Source organism: Aegilops tauschii, chromosome 2, assembly GCF_002575655.3.
Source record: "Aegilops tauschii subsp. strangulata cultivar AL8/78 chromosome 2, Aet v6.0, whole genome shotgun sequence".
NCBI lineage: Eukaryota > Viridiplantae > Streptophyta > Magnoliopsida > Poales > Poaceae > Aegilops > Aegilops tauschii.
This window is the reverse complement of record NC_053036.3, coordinates 76,148,384-76,166,145: the sequence shown is the minus strand read 5'-3', so window position 1 is coordinate 76,166,145 and position 17,762 is coordinate 76,148,384. Positions and strand designations below refer to the sequence as shown.

At 42.0% G+C, this 17,762-nt stretch overlaps 1 pseudogene; it reads right to left on the bottom strand.

Annotated features, from left to right (window-relative positions):
• LOC109769184 (probable pectinesterase 66) lies at positions 1-782 on the bottom strand (annotated as a pseudogene).
• Positions 783-17,762: the final 16,980 nt, after the last annotated feature.

Below are 17,762 nucleotides of genomic sequence, written 5' to 3'. Positions count from 1 at the left end.
CTATGGCTGCTTACTTAGCCAACCGTCGTCGATGAAGCTAATGTTCACGAACTTCTCCGCCTCCACCTTGCTCAGATGCTTCTCCCACGGCACTCTCCTAGCCATGTCTGACCCCGCCCGGTGCACCCAGCCTCTGCGAACATGACATCTTTAGTCTCGCTGCCGGCGTACCACGGAGCCCACCCCTGTGGGACGACGATGCTGGACAAGTTCACGTGGTAGTAGACGACGGTGGCGTACTTGTTCCACGCGCGTCCAAGATACTGGCGCCCGGTGCCTCGGAGCTCCCCGCCCTTGAACACAAAACCTCCAGGGTCGCCGGTGTGGCGCCTGGCATGCGGCGTCACCCACCCGGCACGGCGGTGGCTGTAATGCGGGGGTATGTTGGATAGGAGGGTGCAACCGTCGTAGATGGACCGGGCATAGCCAAAGATGAATTTGACGCCACCCTTGATTAATCATTCACGGAAGTAGTGACGGCCGGTGTTGTCGTAGAGCGTGTCCTCGAAGCCGTTGAAGGCACAGCGGTGGAAGGCGATCCGGTCACCGTCGACCAGCGCCGCGAGCGCTTGGGTGACGCGGCTCTTGTTGACGCTGTTGTGCGTGTTCGTGTAGGCGATGTCCCGGGCAACGAAGTCGTTGGCGCAGACACTGAAGGTGACGGTCTCGTACGTCTGCATCGTGTCGGCGCCGCGGCGCATCAGGCCGTCGGTGCTACCGTGGGCGTGGTCGTCGAAGTAGATCTCCGTGCTCGAGTGGCCCTGACAAGGGCGATGTGTCATCCCGTGTACATGATGGGTGTTTGATTCGGAAGATCCACACGAGTTCATCCAAGCAAAGGTACTGAAGAAATTATATGTTCTTCCTTTCATTGGTAAAGTTGATTGATTTATTCTCGCTACATGTCTTGATTTGATTTTTTTTCTTCCAATAGTATGTATAATCGAAGCAATAGGGCGTGGAATCCACATACGCCAGTTTTAGTACAAGATTCAATCAGATAAGTAATGGTAAGAAAACCTATCATGATGGCACCTTACAGGACGCGAAATAGAACTCTAAAGTGAAACTAAAACTACGTTATATATGGATACTGTTTGCCAAATAGGGATTGCAATTTAGGGGATTAATAGGATCTTAATGGTGCATGGCAAGGCAATAAGATAACTTGCAAATCAGTAGAATTCTTAGGAAACCATTGTAATTTTATAAATATACAGAGAAATGCCCATTTATTTGTATTGCTAATGCACCTTGTGACATTAAGATTGGTCAGGTAAGTGCATATTTTTCATATCGGCGGTCAAGGAAACACTTATGTGTGCAGCCGAAATGCCCTAATAATAAGAAAAGCATGCATCTACAGGATCATTCTCATATTGTGCAACTAGGTAACTGACCCGTTTTAATCCAGGCTCCATGCTACCAAAAAGAACCACAACCACGAGGGACTCGCTCCCACTCTCCCAGTCGCAACCATCAATCCCTCTTCCATATGATCAGATCAATGCCGACGTACCAATCATACCTGGCACAACTCCAGTATAAGAGCACCGTTTCAACCAATCAATCAACGTATCCAGTTTTTAGTTCGGTGAATCATGTTCTACTTCTTGTGATGACACACATATCCAGTTCGCCTGGTGCAAGCCTTTTTATTGTTAGTAGTAATTATTTACACTTGATGGGTTGATCCGAATGCTCATGTATTATTGCTAGCTAGTATGCATGTCTACGAGTGGAGTAGAGGTTATTCAAAATTGGTGTCATGATTTGGCATGTAGAACATTATATAGAGAAGACTCTGTGGTTTTAAGCAACTTACTGCATGTTTGCCACCAATTTGCCTTTCACTCATGTGTTAATCCATCCAATTCTTCCCAACGCGTTATGCTGCCGAAATTTCTATCCGAGAATCCCCTGACTTGTCAAAATTTTAGCCTTGTTTGTAACACAAGTAAAATTGTTTGCCTTGTTTGCCAACATTTCTACCCGAGATCCACATTCCTTCCTTGTCTTAGAGGAAAACATACACCAGTTTTAGTACAAGATTCAAACAGATAATGAATGGTAGGGAAACCTACCTGTGAATCATGATGGCATGTTACAGGACGCGAAATAGAACTATGAAGTGAAACGAAAACTAGATTATATCCAGGGATATAGTTTGTCAAATAGGGATTGAAATTTTTGGGATTAATAGGATCTTAATGGTGCATGGCAAGGCAATAAGATAACTTGCAATATTCGCAAATCAGTAGAATTCTTAGGAAAACGTTGTAATTTTATAAATATACAGAAAAATGCCCATCGATAAGTTTTGCTAATGCACCTTGTGACATTTAAATTGGTCACAGGTAAATGCATTATTTTCTTATAAGCAGTCAAGGAAACACTTATGTGTGCAATTGAAATGTGTAATGATAAGAAAAGCATGCATCTAAAGTCGGATTCTCATTTGTGCAACTAGGTAACTGACCCTTTAAAATTCAGGTCCATGCTACCAGAAAGAACCATAGCCACGGGGGACTCGCTCCCATTCTCCCAGTCACAACCATCAATCCCTTCCATATGATCAATGCCGACATACCAATCATACCTGACACAGCTCCAGTATAAGAGCAGCCTTGAAATCAATCAATCAACATATCTAGTTTTAGATTGCTGAATCACGTCCTATTGCTCGTGATGACACATATATCCAGTTTTAGCTTGGTCCAAGCCTTTTTATTATTAGTAGCATTAGAAATATTATTATTTAAACTTGATGGGTTGATCCGAATGCTCAAGTATTATTACTAGCTAGCATGCATGTCTACGAGTGGAGTAGAGGTTATTCAAATTTGGTGTCATGATTTGGCATGTAGAACTTTATATAGAGAAGACTCTGCAGTTCTAAGCAACTTACTGCATGTCTGCCACCAATTTGCTTTTCACTCATGTGTTAATCCATCCGATTCTTCCCAATGCGTTATGCTGCCGAAATTTCTAGCCGAGATTTCCCCGACTTGTCGAAATTTTAGCCTTGTTTGTAACAAAACTAAAATTTTAGGGTGTTGGCTGCAAGATTTTTGCCCTTGTTTGTAACAGGACTAAAAATTTAGGGTGTTGGCTACAACTTTTTGCTTTTAGGGTGCTTCATATCATTCGATTTTGTTTTTTTTCTATTTTTCACAAATATCATTCGATGTTGAAATTTTGCAAGTAATGAAAACATGTATCAATGTTTGAGTAAAAAAAAATTCAGATTTTTTGAATTTTCCCATGTTTTTTATTTTATTGTCCGTTCAAGTTCGCATGAGCTTGGAATTAGAGCGGAACTAGAGACGATAATAAAGTTGTTATTTTATATTTCCTTATTCATGATAAAGGTTTATTATTCATGCTAGAATTGTATTGATCAGAACTTAAATACATAAACAAATACCTGTCCCTATTAAGCCTCTACTAGACTAACTCGTTGATCAAAGATGGTTAAGGTTTCTTAACCATAGACATGTGTTGTCACTTGATAATGGGATCACTTAATTAGGAGAATGATTTGGTGGACAAGACCCATCCGTTAGCTTAGCATATTGATCGTTCAGTTTCTTGATGACAAATACATATTTCTTCGACTATGAGATTATGCAACTCCCGGATACCAGAGGAATGCCTTGTGTGCTATAAAACATCACAACTTAATTGGGTGATCATAAAGATGATCTACAGGTATCTCCGAAGGTGTTTGTTGAGTTGGCATAGATCGAGATTAGGATTTGTCACTCCGAGTATCGGAGAGGTATCTCTGGGCCCTCTCGGTAATACACATCATGAGAAGCCTTGCAAACAAAGTGACTAAGGAGTTATTTTCAAGATGATATATTACGGAACGAGTAAAGAGACTTTCCGGTAACGAGATCGAACTAGGTATGGAGATACCGACGATTGAATCTCGTGCAAGTAACATACCGATGGACAAAGGGAATTACGTATGTTGTCATAAAGGTTCGACCGATAAAAATCTTCATAGAATATGCAGGAGCCAATATGGGCATCTAGGTTCCGCTATTGGTCATGTCTACATAGTTCTCGAACCCGTAGGGTCCGCACGCTTAACATTCGTTGACGATATAGTGTTATATGAGTTATATGATTTGGTGACCGAATGTTGTTCGGAGTCCAGTATGAGATCACAGACATGACGAGGAATCTCGAAATGGTCGAGAGGTAAAGATTGATAGGATGGTGATATTCGGACACAAGAATATTTTCAGAGTGCACCAGGTAGTCTCGGAGTGCATCGGGTAGTCGTCGGCTCACCGAAAGGGTTTCGGACACCCACAGTAAGTGGATGGGCCAAGGGGACAGACCAGCCCACTTGGGGGCTGGTGCGCCCCTCCATATGGTCGGCCGGCCCTACGGAACGAAAGGGGAGGGTGGCCCCTCCTGCCTTTCCATCCTCAGGAGAGAAAGGAAAGGGGGGGCACCATGATAACCCACAAGTATAGGGGATCGCAACAGTTTTTGAGGGTAGAGTATTCAACCCAAATTTATTGATTCGACACAAGGGGAGTCAAAGAATATTCTCAAGTACTAGCAGCTGAGTTGTCAATTCAACCACACCAGAAGACTTAATCTGCAGCAAAGTATTTAGTAGCAAAGTAGTATGGAAGTAACAGTAACGATGGCAAAAGCAACAGTAGCAGCTTTGTAGTAATTGTAATAGTGGCAGCGGTAAAGTAACTAAGCAAAGATCAATATGTGAAAAGCTCGTCGGCAATGGATCAATGATGGATAATTATGTCGGATGCGATCCCTCATGCAACAGTTATAACATAGGGTGACACAGAACTAGCTCCAGTTCATCAATGTAATGTAAGCATGTATTCCGAATATAGTCATACGTGCTTATGGAAAAGAACTTGCACGACATCTTTTGTCCTACCCTCCCGTGGCAGCGGGGTCCTATTGGAAACTAAGGGATATTAAGGCCTCCTTTTAATAGAGTACCGGACCGAAGCATTAACACTTAGTGAATACATGAACTCCTCAAACTACGGTCATCACCGGGAGTGATCCCGATTATTGTCACTTCGGGGTTACCGGATCATAACACATAGTAGGTGACTATTGACTTCCAAGATAGGATCAAGAACTCACATATATTCATGAAAACATAATAGGTTCAGATCTGAATTCATGGCACTCGGGCCCTAGTGACAAGCATTAAGCATAGCAAAGTCATAGCAACATCAATCTCAGAACATAGTGGATACTAGGGATCAAACCCTAACAAAACTAACTCGATTACATGATAAATCTCATCCAACCCATCACCGTCTAGCAAGCCTATGATGGAATTACTCACGCACGACAGTGAGCATCATGAAATTGGTGATGGAGGAAGGTTGATGATGATGACGGCCACGGATTCCCCTCTTCGGAGCCCCGAACGGACTCCAGATCAGCCCTCCCGAGAGAGTTTAGGGCTTGACGGCGGCTCCGTATCGTAAAACGCGATGAATCCTTCTCTCTGATTTTTTTCTCCCAGAACGTGAATATACAGAGTTGGAGTTGACGTAGGTGGAGCCTCAGGGGGCCCATGAGACAGGGGGCCGCGCCCCAGGGGGATGGGCGCGCCCTCCACCCTCATGGACAGGGTGTGGGCCCCCTCGTGTTGATTGTTTCGCTAGTATTTTTTATATATTCCAAAAATATTCTCCGTGAAGTTTTAGGTCATTCCGAGAACTTTTATTTCTACACAAAAATAACACCATGGCAATTCTGCTGAAAAGAGCGTCAGTCCGGGTTAGTTCCATTCAAATCATGCAAGTTAGAGTCCAAAACAAGGGCGAAAGTGTTTGGAAAAGTAGATATGATGGAGACGTATCAACTCCCCCAAGCTTAAACCTTTGCTTGTCCTCAAGCAATTCAGTTGACAAACTGAAAGTGATAAAGAAAACTTTTACAAACTCTGTTTGCTCTTGTTGTTGTAAATATGTAAAGCCAACATTCCAATTTTCAGCATAGATTATGAACTAACCATATTCACAATAACACTTAGGTCTCATGACATAATCAACTAGCGAGCAATAATAATAAATCTCGGATGACAACACTTTCTCAAAAAAATCATAATATGATATAACAAGATGGTATCTCGCTAGCCCTTTCTGAGACCGCAAAACATAAATGCAGAGCACCTCTACAGACCAATGACTGACTAGACATTGTAATTCATGGTAAAAGAGATCCAATAATAGTCATACTCAATATAAATTAATAGTAATGGATGCAAATGATAGCGGTGCTCTCCAACTGGTGCTTTTTAATAAGAGAGTGATGACTCAACATAAAAGTAAATAGATAGGCCCTTCGCAGAGGGAAGCAGGGATTAGTAGAGGTGCCAGAGCTCGATTTTTGAAATAGAGATAAATAATATTTTGAGTGGCATACTTTCATTGTCAACATAACAACCGAGAGATCTCGATATCTTTCATGCTACACACATTATAGGCGGTTCCCAAGCAGAATGGTAAAGTTTATACTCCCCCACCACCAACAAGCATCAATCCATGGCTTGCCCGAAACAACGGGTGCCTCCAAGTAACAACAATCCTGGGGGAGTTTTGTTTGCAATTATTTTGATTTGAGCATGGGACTGGGCATCCCGGTTACCGGCCATTTTCTCGTGAGTGAGGAGCGGAGTCCACTCCTCGTGAGAATAACCCACCTAGCATGGAAGATACAGACAACCCTAGTTGATACATGAGCTATTCGAGCATACAAAACAGAATTTCATTTGAAGGTTTAGAGTTTGGCACATACAAATTTACTTGGAACGGCAGGTAGATACCGCATATAGGAAGGTATGGTGGACTCATATGGAATAACTTTGGTTTTTATGGAAGTGGATGCACAAGTAGTATTCCCGCTTAGTACAAGTGAAGGCTAGAAAGAGACTGGGAAGCGACCAACTAGAGAGCGACAACAGTCATGAACATGCATTAAAATTAATCAACACTGAGTGTAAGCATGAGTAGGATATAATTCACCATGAACATAAATATCGTGGAGGCTATGTTGATTTTGTTTCAACTACATGCGTGAGCATGTGCCAAGTCAAGCCACTCGAATCGTTCAAAGGAGGATACCACCCTATCATACCACATCACAACTATTTTAATAGTATGTTGGCACGCAAGGTAAACCATTATAAACTCCTAGCTAATTAAGCATGGCATGAGCAACTATAATATCTAATTGTCATTGCAAACATGTTTCATTCATAATAGGCTGAATCAGGAACGATGAACTAATCATATTTACAAAAACAAGATAGGTCGAGTTCATACCAGCTTCTCTCATCTCAATTAGTCCATCATATATAATCATTATTGCATTTCACTTGCACGACCAAACGGTGTGGATAATAATAATAGTGCACGTGCATTGGACTAAGCTGGAATCTGCTAGCATTTAATACAAAGGAGAAGACAAAGTAATATAGGCTCTTGGTTAAATCAACAATAATGCATATGAGAGCCACTTCAACATTTTCATCATGGTCTTCTCCTCTCGACTCCCAAAGAAAAGAAAAGAAATAAAACTATTTACACAGGAAAGCTCCCAACAAGCAAAAGAAGAACGAGAAATCTTTTTGGGTTTTCTTTTAATTAGGACTACTACAGGCATGGAAAGTAAACTAGCTAAAAGCTACAACTAATTTTTGGTTTTTCTTAAGGGTTCTCAAACACACAAGAAGGAGGCTTAAAGTAGAAAATAGACTAGCATGGATAGTATAATGAAAAAGTATGAGCACCGACAACTAGAATGAGTGTGTGAACATGAATGTACCGTTGGTGAGAAATACGTACTCCCCCAAGCTTAGGCTTTTGACCTAAGTTGGTCTAGGGCCACGGCTCAAAGCTACCCTCTCCGGTGTACGGAGGAGTGTCCTATGGGTGCCACTGTTTGGCGATCTCCTCCAGATCCCACTAACAAACATACTGTCGATAAGGGTCCAGGGGTGGCTCCGGCTCAGGCTCTGGAACCGGTGTTAGGCTCCAGTATGCATAAACTGCCTCCGGCAAGATGAGGTACGTACCTGAAAATATGTTAAACAAAGAGGGCGCAGGCAAGGTAATAACCTCATAGTGAGTTTTACCAAAAATCACATTATAGTTAAGAAGTTGCTTCTTATTTTTAACAGTAAAGTCATGTGCTACCATACTCTTATAGTCTAGAAAAACAGGAGGCAGCAACTTTTCTTGTTTCTCATAATGCCTAATAGGTATCTCAAAGTGTGCAGCAAGGCGCGAAGCAAAGATTCCACCAAAGATGGGGCCCTTTGTATGGTTCGGACTTAATCGTTTAGCAATAATAGCGCCTAAATTGAAAGTTGTATCATGAAACAAAGCATGGCGCAAAATAACAATATCAGGAGCACTAAGATTTCCACTGTTCCCGCGACCAATTAAACATCTACTAGAAAATATTGCAAAGTAACGTAGAATAGGAAAATGTATGCTAGTAATTCTTGCATCGGAAACTTTCCTTGTTTCCCCTACATCAATTTCATCAATAAATCCCTCCACATCACTATGATGTGGTTCCTCGATACTGCCCTCAAAGGGTATCCTGCAGACCCGATAGAAATCACGGAGTGACATCTCCTTAACCTCATCATATAAATGACACTCCACTGAAGGTGGTGTTTTCTTAGCATGAGAATAAACATTTTTCACGAAAATATTAGTGAGTAAGAGATACTGTTCGCGCTGGTCGTGGAGGAAGTCGATGAGGCCTGCATTCTCAGCAAAGTGATAAAAATCTTCATAAATTCCGGCGTCTCGCAAGAACTCATCACAAGGCCATTCACACACCCGAACCTCCGCAATGCGAGGAAGATTATATTTGGGCCTCTTATTCTCTTCACTTTGCTTATCCTTCGAGCTGCGGCTCGAAGAGCCTCTCAACAACCTCTTCAACATATTCTCCCTCTGAAAATTTCTGAAATTTTTAGTGACTCAAAATAAAAGTGAACCAAACTCAACAAGATTGATAGCAACTACTCCCATAAGTACCTAGAGGCTATATCATGCATTAGAACTACTTGGGACCATATAAATTTTACATGCAAGCTCAAGAACATGGTCACCTAAGCAGCAAAAATTTGCAATAAACAAAGCACTAGAACAAAAACTAATTGGACCATTGGAGGAGTCACATACCGAAGAACAATCCCCCAAAGCAGTTTTGTGAATGGAGCTTTGAGCAAGGAGATCGAAAATGGCAACAAGATGAGATAGAACACAGGATTGAGCTATGGGAGGATTTTTTCTGGACGAAGAAGAAGTGAGTGGGTGTAGGAATAAGTGGAGGGGGCCACGTGGGGCCCACGAGGCAGGGGGCACGCCCTGGACCCTCGTGGCCAGGTGGTGGCTCCCCCTGCTGTGTTCTCAGTGCCAAATATTCTTAAATATTCTACAAAAAAAATCATATTTCAATTTCAGGGCATTTGGAGAACTTTTATTTTCGGGGTATTTTTTATTGCAAGGATAATTCAGAAAACAGACAGAAAATACTATTTTTGCTTTATTTAATCTAAATAACAGAAAGTAAAAGGAGGGCACAGAGATTTGTGCTTTCTAACTTCATCCATCTCATGCTCATCAAAAGGAATCCACTAATAACAAGGTTAATCAAGTCTTGTTAACAAACTCATTCCGAATCGCATGAAACCGGAGAATTTTTTAATAGCATTAGGTTATCTCAACGGGGATATGCACGTCCCCAACAATAAGAATATCGTATTTCTTCTTGACAGCAGGAAGAGGAAATTCAAAACCTCCAATAATAATCGATGAAGTTTTTCCAATAGAATTGATACTGTGGACTTGAGGTTGTTTCCTCGGAAAGTGTACCGTATGCTCATTACCATTAACATGAAAAGTGACATTGCCTTTGTTGCAATCAATAACAGCCCCTGCAGTATTCAAGAAGGGTCTACCAAGGATAATAGACATACTATCGTCCTCGGGAATATCAAGAATAACAAAGTGCGTTAAAATAGTAACGTTTGCAACCACAACAAGCACATCCTCACAAATACCGACAGGTATAGCAGTTGATTTATCGGCCATTTGCAAAGATATTTCAGTAGGTGCCAACTTATTCAAATCAAGTCTACGATATAAAGAGAAAGGCATAACACTAACACCGGCTCCAAGATCACTTAAAGCACTTTTAACATAGTTTCTTTTAATGGAGCATGGTATAGTTGGTACTACTGGATCTCATAGTTTCTTAGGTATTCCACCTTTAAAAGTATAATTAGCAAGCATGGTGGAAATTCAGCTTCCGGTATCTTTCTTTTATTTGTAACAATATCCTTCATATACTTAGCATAAGGATTCATTTTAAGCATATCAGTCAAACGCATACGCAAAAAGATAGGTCTAATCATTTCAGCAAAGCGCTCAAAATCCTCATCATCCTTTTTCTTGGATGGTTTAGGAGGAAAATGCATGGGTTTCTGAACCCAGGGTTCTCTTTCTTTACCGTGCTTCCTAGCAATGAAATCTCTCTTATCATAACGTTGATTCTTTGATTGTGGGTTATCAAGATCAACAGCAGGTTCAATCTCTACATCATTGTCATTGCTAGGTTGAGCATCAACATGAACATCATCATTAACATTATCACTGGGTTCATGTTCATTACCTGATTGTGTTTCAGCATCAGAAATAGAAATATCATTGGGATTCTCTGGTGTGTCAACAACAGGTTCACTAGAAGCATGCAAAGTCCTATCATTTTTCTTTTTCTTCCTCTTAGAAGGACTAGGTGCATCAACATTAGTTCTCTGAGAATCTTGCTCAATTCTCTTGGGGTGGCCCTCAAGATACAGAGGTTCCTGAGTCATTTTACCCCCTCTAGTCATAACTCTAACATCATTATCATTTTTCTTGTTACTTAATTCATTGAGCAAATCATTCTGAGCTTTAAGCACTTGTTCTACTTGAGTTGTAACCATAGAAGCATGTTTACTAATGAGTTTGAGTTCACCCTTAACTCTAGACATATAATCACTCAAGTGTTCAATCATATAAGCATTGCGTTTCAATTGTCTACCAACATAAGCATTGAAGTTTTCTTGTTTAACAATAAAATTATCAAACTCATCCAAGCATTGGCTAGCAGACTTATAACGAGGAATATCACCTTCATCAAATCTATAGAGAGAATTTTCCTTTACTACCCGTGTCGGGTTATCAAGACCATGTATTTCTTCAATAGGTGGTAAATTCTTAACATCTTCAGCTTTAATACCCTTTTCTTTCATAGATTTCTTTGCCTCTAGCATATCTTCAGGACTAAGAAATAGAATACCCCTTTTCTTCCGAGTTGGCTTAGGAGTTGGTTCAGGAAGTGTCCAATTATTATCATTACTCAACATATTATTCAATAGCAATTCAGCTTGATCAGCAGTTCTTTCCCTGAAAACACAACCAGCACAACTATCCAGGTGGTCTCTGGAAGCATCAGTTAGTCCATTATAAAAGATATCAAGTATTTCATTTTTCTTGAGAGGATGATCAGGCAAAGCATTAAGTAATTGGAGAAGCCTCCCCCAAGCTTGTGGGAGACTGTCTTCTTAGATTTGCACAAAATTATATATTTCCCTTAAGGCAGCTTGTTTCTTATGATTGGGGAAATATTTAGCAGAGAAGTAGTAAATCATATCCTGGGGACTACGTACACAACCAGGAGTAAGAGAATTAAACCATGTTTTAGCATCACCCTTTAATGAGAACGGAAATAACTTAAGGATATAGTAGTAACGAATTTTTTGCTCATGAGTGAATAGGGTGGCTATATCATTTAATTTAGTAAGATGTGCCGCAACAGTTCAGATTCATAGCCATAAAAAGGATCCGATTCAACCAAAGTAATCAACTCAGGATCAACAGAGAAATCATAATCCTTATCAGAAATACAAATAGGTGAAGTAGCAAAAGCAGGGTCATATTTCATTCTAGCATTCAAAGATTTTTCTTTCAGCTTTACTAACAGTTTCTTAAGATCATATCTATCTTTGCAAGCAAAAAGATCTCTAGCAGTTTCTTCATCCATAACATAACCCTCAGGTACATCAGGCAATTCATATCTAGGGGGAGAATCTTCATCATCACTTTCATCAATATTATCAGTTTCAATAATTTCATTCTCTCTAACCCTAGCAAGTTGGTCATCAAGAAATTCACCTAATGGCACACTATTATCAAGCATAGAAGTAGTTTCATCATAAGTATCATGAAAAGCAGAAGTGGCATCATCAATAACATGCAACATATCAGAATAAATAGCAGGAGTAGGTGTCGCAAGTTTACTCATAACAGAAGGTGAATCAAGTGCAGAGCTAGATGGCAGATTTTTACCTTCCATCGCAGTTGAGGGATAAATATTGGTTTTTTCGTCTTTCAAGTTCCTCATAGTGATCAACAGATATAAATCCCAAGTTACTCAAAGAATAGAGCTATGCTCCCCGGCAACGGCGCCAGAAAATAGTCTTGATAACCCACAAGTACAGGGGATCGCAACAGTTTTCGAGGGTAGAGTATTCAACCCAAATTTATTGATTCGACACAAGGGGAGCCAAAGAATATTCTCAAGTATTAGCAGCTGAGTTGTCAATTCAACCACACCTGGAAGACTTAATATCTGCAGCAAAGTATTTAGTAGCAAAGTAGTACGGAAGTAACGGTAACGATGGCAAAAGTAACAGTAGCAGCTTTGTAGTAATTGTAACAGTGGCAACGGTAAAGTAACTAAGCAAAGATCAATATGTGAAAAGCTCATAGGCAATGGATCAATGATGGATAATTATGTCAGATGCGATTCCTCATGCAACAGTTATAACATAGGGTGACACAAAACTAGCTCCAGTTCATCAATGTAATGTAAGCATGTATTCCGAATATAGTCATACGTGCTTATGGAAAAGAACTTGCATGACATCTTCTTTCCTACCCTCTCGTGGCAGCGGGGTCCTATTGGAAACTAAGGGATATTAAGGACTCCTTTTAATAGAGTACCGGACTAAAGCATTAACACTTAGTGAATACATGAACTCCTCAAACTACGGTCATCACCGGGAGTGGTCCCGATTATTGTTACTTCGGGGTTACCAGATCATAACACATAGTAGGTGACTATTGACTTGCAAGATAGGATCAATAACTCACATATATTCATGAAAACATAATAGATTCAGATCTGAATTCATGGCACTCGGGCCCTAGTGACAAGCATTAAGCATAACAAAGTCATAGCAACATCAATCTTAGAACATAGTGGATACTAGGGATCAAACCCTAACAAAACTAACTCGATTACATGATAAATCTCATCCAACCCATCACCGTCCAGCAAGCCTATGATGGAATTACTCACGCACGATAGTGAGCATCATGAAATTGGTGATGGAGGAAGGTTGATGATGACGACGGCGACGGATTCCCCTCTCTGGAGCCCTGAACGGACTCCAGATCATCCCTCCCGAGAGAGTTTAGGGCTTGGCGGTGGCTCCATATCGTAAAACGCGACGAATCCTTCTCTCTGATTTTTTCTCCCCGAACGTGAATATATAGAGTTAGAGTTGACGTCGGTGGAGCCTCAGGGGGCCCACGAGACAGGGGGCGAGCCCCAGGAGGTGGGCGCTCCCTCCACCTTCGTGGACAGGGTGTGGCCCCCCTGGTGTTGATTCTTTCGCCAGTATTTTTTATATATTCCAAAAATATTCTCCGTGAAGTTTTAGGTCATTCCGAGAACTTTTATTTCTACACAAAAATAACACCATGGCAATTCCGCTGAAAACAGCGTCAGTCCGGGTTAGTTCCATTCAAAACATGCAAGTTAGAGTCCATAAAAAGGGCAAAAGTGATTGGAAAAGTAGATACGATGGAGACGTATCACGCCAGCTCCCCCTTCCTTCCTCCCGCACTCAAATAAGGGAAGGGGCGCCTCTTGGGAGAGACCCCAAGTAGGATTCAACCTACTTGGGGCGCCTCCTTGGATGCTCCACCATCCCCACCTATATATATGTGGGAGAGGGCACCACACATAACAACGACAATTGCTTAGCCGTGTGCAGCGCCCCCCTCCACCGTTTACACCCTCGGTCATATTTTCGTAGTGCTTAGGCGAAGCTCTGCGGATATAACTTCACCATCATCGTCTTCACGCCGTCGTGCTGCCGGAACTCATCCACTACTTCGCCATCTTGCTGGATCAAGAAGGCGAGGATGTCACCGAGCTGAACGTGTGCTAAGCGTGAAGGTGCTGTACGTTCGGTACTCGATCAGTTGGAGTGCGAAGAAGTTTGAGTACATCAACCACGTTAACAAACGCTTCTGCTTATGGTCTACGAGGGTACGCGGACACACTCCCCCCTCGTTGCTATGCATCTCCTTGATAGATCTTGCATGTGCGTAGAAAAGATTTGTTTTCCATGCAACGTTTCCCAACAGTGGCATCCGAGCCAGGTCTATGCGTAGATGATATGCACGAGTAGAACACAAAGAGTTGTGGGCGATGATAGTAATACTGCTTACCACCAACGTATTATTTTGATTCGGCGGTATTGTGGGATGAAGCGGCCTGGACCAACCTTACATGTCCACGCACATGAGACCGGTTTCACCGACTGACATGCAACTAGTTTGCATAAAAGGTGGCTGGAGGGTGTCTGTTTCTTCTACTTTAGTTGAATCGAATTTGACTACGACCGGTCCTTGAAGAAGGATAAAACATCAAACTTGATGAATCACCGTTGTGGTTTTTGCGTAGGTAAGAACGGTTCTTGCTAGAGGCCAGTAGCAGCCACTAAAACTTACAACAACAAAGTAGAGGACGTCTATATTGTTTTTGCAGCGCATGTTGTGATGTTTTTTTAGAAAAGGAGGATGACCCCCGGCCTCTGCATCTGGGCGATGCTTGCGGCCACTTTATTAATTATTCACACCAGACCTTACAAAGTCATTCAACAGTAAGACTAAAGCCCCCGTCTAGGCAACATCTGTCGCTACTCCTATACAGTTGATGAAGGGGCGCTGAAAATCTAGGCCTACTGCCAAACAGACCTCGCAGCCAAACCTAACATCTAAGACCTGAGTTCCCAACCAGGACGCCTGCCGGGTATGGGGCACCCACCAGTCCGGCGCACTCCCACTATTAGAAAAAGGACTATTTGTCCCGGTTCATAAGGCCCATTTGTCCTGGTTCGGGAACCGGGACTAAAGGGTTGGTACTAAAGCCCAAAATCTTTAGTCCCGGTTCGCCCACGAACCGGGACAAATGGGGCTCCACGTGGCCGCTGCGGCTTTCCCAGGCAGGGGGGCCTTTGGTCCCGGTTGGTAGCACCAACCGGGACCAAAAAGCGTCCACGCGTTAGCAGTTCAGGGGCTGGGGTTTTTTTAAGGGGGGGGGGGTTGTGGGTTTTGTAGGGTTAATTTAGGGGTTTCATATATTTGTTAGCTAGCTAATAGAGAGAAGTGTCCTCTCTTATCTCCATGCTTGGTCGACGCTACGTACTATACGTATAGAGAGGACTCGACACGCTAGCTAGTAAGCAAATGAAGGAAACCATTAAGTACACAAGATTGTCATGAACATATACAAAGAGAAGTGATGGACCTCTCTTTCTCCGAGAGATTGGTCAAACAACAAGTTTCCGTACATCTATCCGGCGCTACTAGCTACATATATACAATATAAGTCTTGCAATCCCTAGCATCTGATGTCAAGTTCCACATGGTATTCTCCATCTTTATCTATGACGTGGTCAAGAAAGAATCCCGCCAATTCCTCTTGAATTGCTTTTATGCGATCTTGTGATAGGAGTTCATCCCACAGCTGCCAAAGCTAATTTGAAGAAGGGGGTCAATACATATATATGAATGAACCTCATCACAAATGATGATAATAATATAAAATTGTGAATATTATTGCTTACGCACTTCATAATCTTCTTTGGAGTAGCCCCGCTTAGAGATCGTCACGTTGTAGATGTACTCGCAAATGTAGTATCCACAAAAAATATTCCCGCCTTCCTGCCACAACCACTTTACGAGAAATAGAGGTCAATCAAACTGATAATCAAGCATTATAAATGGTATTGATGAAACTAGCTAAAATCAATGGGAGATGCATTATTCCCGCCTTCTTGCCACAACCACTTTACGAGAAATAGAGGTCAATCAAACTGATAATCAAGCATTATAAATGGTATTGATGAAACTAGCTAAAATCAATGGGAGATGCGCGGAACTAGCTAGTAGTACTTACTTTCGGGTGTGTAAATCACAGCTTCCCCGGCAGTCCCGGAGCTTCTGCGGTGAACACTTTACAAACCTTGTGAGACAAAGAAAATAATTATTACTTGATATCAGGAAATGAACAAAGTTGCCGATATTGTGCGATAATGATCGATTGAACTTACTTCTCGAGCATTTCAATCATGGCCGCATACTCCTTGGGATCTTTTCGTCTTGAGTCTAAGACGGTTACTAGTCGCTGATCAAGGTCAATCTCTAGGAGAATAAAGTGGAAGCTGCGCACGCATGCATAACTCATCAATTACATTACTATAACCTCAAGTAATAAGGGAAACCGAATATGCACAAGACAATAACACTCACTTGAAGTTTTAAGGAAAGAGTATTTTATCTTTGTTTTGATTTTGAAGCAACGATTTTAGCAAGTTGGCCTCAACTTCTTTGGCATCAAGTTTAACCGTCCATTCATCTATGAGATTTGTGTTAATGAACCCAATATCATAGATTTTTCTTTTCTTGCATTCAACGATCTTCAATCTGCATAATATAGTGAGGATAATTATATATATACATGCCATGAAAGAGTTGAGCTATATATAGATACTTAATTACAGAAGTAGTACTTACAGACAGTAGCAAGTGATGATTATTTTATTGAGGGCCTTTTGATTGAAAAACTAGAAGAACTCCTCAACTGGAACAGACAACAGATCAATTCCAACAAGGTCGTGCTCCTCTTTAACTCTCAGCGTCAAAATATTCTTCCCAGACTTGCAGGTGTCCATGTGTACCACTTATGGAATCTTCGTATCGTCGTTGTTAGAGGAGGATGACCAGGTTTGACGAGAGGCTTCCCGTACCGATATTTGTGTTCGTCCACCTCCATTGTATCAAAATGTGCATCGTCGGGCAGGTAATCACCAGGATTGGTACCGGGCAGCATCCCCAGCAGATTTGCGACGATATCGCTTGACACCTTCAGCGGGGGGCACGATTGGTTCGCCTGTTCGCCGAGCTGGGGAATTTTTTCCCACTTGTTCGTTCTTGTAACCTTTTGTCCTTGAAGTAGTTCTCGACTGGCGCGCTTCTTGCGCTGCCTTTTTAAGAGCGTGGACATGGTTGTCATCCGGCGGAGGCGGTGGTGGTTGCTTCAGGGCATCCAAAGTGCGCTTCAATTTCACCGGATCTATCTTCTCCTCCGAAGGTGGTTTTTTCTTTGAAAAAAAGTCCTTCACTTGGGCTTTACAGATCTTCGTGTTTTTCTCCTCGGTCATCTCGTATGGTAACTTCTCTAGAGGCTTGAGAGATGGACTGAATCTGTATTGCCTCTCGCCTCTGGCTGTACTGCTAGACGCAGGAGCGGCCGTAGCGGCGGCGGCTGTCTTCCTTTGTTGCTTACGAGGCGGAGAAGGAGGCGGAGTGCTACGACGCGCCGGAGCA